Genomic DNA, 2305 nt, shown 5'->3' on the forward strand with positions numbered 1-2305 from the left:
TGGCAGAGCATGGCCTGAATCCAACTTCCTGATTCTCAGTCCAGATGGCTTTCTGCTACCCTAGCTCCCTTTGCTAAAGAGACTACCTTCCCACCTCTAGAAGGAAGCAGAGGCCAGCATGGCTACACCACTTGCCCAAACCAAGGGGAAGAGTAGCTGTCCTCTCTCACTGAAGGATGCTGAACCCAAATCAGTAGAGAGTATTTTCACCATGTTAAGTTGATAATGAACTCTTTTGTAATCACATGTACTATAGAAAGTGATTCTCTTTTCCCTGGAAAAGCCTCTATAGCCAGGAACCCATCCTAGGGCTTGAAGTGGGGGGAAAAAGAAAAACAGACATGTTATGGCTTCATCCTTGCAATCATGTTTCTCACTCCCCCACAAATAAGACCCCGCACAAACTTAACCCCATCTATGGGCATGTAACCATAATATGACCATGTTTCTTCTTTATCTCACTCTCCCTGATGCTTACCCCGATCCCACACCCACTTGACCTGTTGAGTGGTCAAGGAGGCAGGAGGAGAATGAAGGAGAGATCTGTCGTAGGAAGGGAAGGGAGAAGAAGCAAGAGAGAGGGAAAGAGGGAGTCAGTAGAAGGGAGCAGCTTTACCTACTCAAAATTCAAGAAGCAGAGTGAAAGTCAAGACAAAGATGGGAGCCCTCATGCCCCAGACCTCTCACTCCCAGCCCTGGGAGCCCTTTTCTTGTCTCTGCTCTTCCCGGGGCTAATCCTCTCTTCTCCAGAAACCCCCTCCCCACATCTCCAAGAGTCTAGTCCTCTTCTTCAGACAGCCAGGGAGTACTCCTTCTGTATCTGAGGACAATTCACTTTCTCCTTAAACTCATACTTCCATTTTACTTGCAGCAGAGAGTTATCCTTATATATTTTTCTGCTTCAAAGTCTTTTTGTTCTATAGATTGGAGACAGAGCTAGAGAGAAATTTTAAAAACTTCTTCCCTATGGCCATAATGTTCTAAGTGTTAAAAAAAAAATACTATTCTGAAAAAAAAATACTACTCTGGCTCTTTCCCATCTTGCAAGATGATGGGTGAAAAAGCTAAGAAGCTGGATAGCAGAAGAAATCTGAAGCCAAGAAGGCTGATGCCAGGGCAAGGTCCAGAAGAGAAACCTCAAGACCAAAACACCTCAGAAGGGGAAACCTCACCACAACCAAAACCTCATCCTAGTCAGAGGAATTGGCAGCTTTTCCCCACCTGCTGTGTGTTCCAGCAAGGCCACGTACAAGAGGAAGTAGTCAGCAGCTACATTTAAGGTTGCAAAGAAAAAGAAGGAGAAATCTCTTGCTGCTGACACCAAACTAGTTGGTGGTGACAGAGATGGTGAGACCCAGGCGATTATGCTTTGCAGGACGCCTGCAGACTCTTCTACTGAAGGTGTGCCTTGGAAGCTCTTGGGCCATGGGAAAAAGCCCTTCTGTCAGATGTGAGGAAGCTGCGAGCTGGCATCACTCCCAGAGCCACTCTGAGCATCCTCACTGGGTGCTGCAGAGGCTAAACGGTGGTTTTCCTGAAGCAGCTGAGCAGAAGCTTGCTGCTTGTGACTGGACCTCTCATTCTCAGTCGAGTTCCTCTGCTGAAACACACCAGAAATTTGTCATCACCACCTCCACCAAAATGGATATGAGTGGTGTGGAAATCCCAAAACATCTCTCTGAGGCTTACTTCAGGAAGGAGCAGCTTGGGAAAGCCAGATATGAGGAAGGTGAGCGCTTCGACACGGACAGGGAAATCTGAGCCCACAGAGCAGCACAGGGTCAATCCGAGAGCTGTGGGCTCCAATGCTGCCGAAAACTCACAGCCGTTCCTCAGCTCCAGGGTGACCTCTGTTCTGAGCTTTTCTCTCACAAATGAAATTTATCCTCACAAATTGGTGTTCTAAATTTCTTACAAAGAACCTAATTGAATAACTGAAATGTCTCCCAAAAAATACAGTTCTGGTTGGTAGAGATATTACATTTATCACAAGTAAAGAGCTGGTCATAGTATAAATCTTGTAGATAATTATTAAATATATAAAATATATTGTATTGAAAATGAATTTCTTAATGAATTCAGTGACACTGTTTTTTAACCAAATTAATTCATGTATCTCTGATTGGATAGTTCTTAACAGTAAACTATGGCAGTGTTCAGAGTCAATTCTTTTCCAATTTTTCACTTTCATAGAAGTAAGAGAAAGTGCTTGTTTTATCCACCTAAATAAATAGAGGAAAGGAAAGTTTTGTTACAGCAGTGATACTAAATGCTAGAATCTCCTTTCTAGTTATATATCAAAATG

The 2305-nt window shown here is 43.9% G+C and overlaps 1 pseudogene; it reads left to right on the plus strand.

Annotated features, from left to right (window-relative positions):
• Positions 1–1048: 1048 nt before the first annotated feature.
• On the plus strand, positions 1049–1906 carry LOC102516308 (annotated as a pseudogene).
• The last annotated feature ends 399 nt before the right edge of the window (positions 1907–2305 follow it).

This window comes from Camelus ferus, chromosome 8 (genome assembly GCF_009834535.1).
Source record: "Camelus ferus isolate YT-003-E chromosome 8, BCGSAC_Cfer_1.0, whole genome shotgun sequence".
NCBI classification, from domain to species: Eukaryota; Metazoa; Chordata; class Mammalia; order Artiodactyla; family Camelidae; genus Camelus; species Camelus ferus.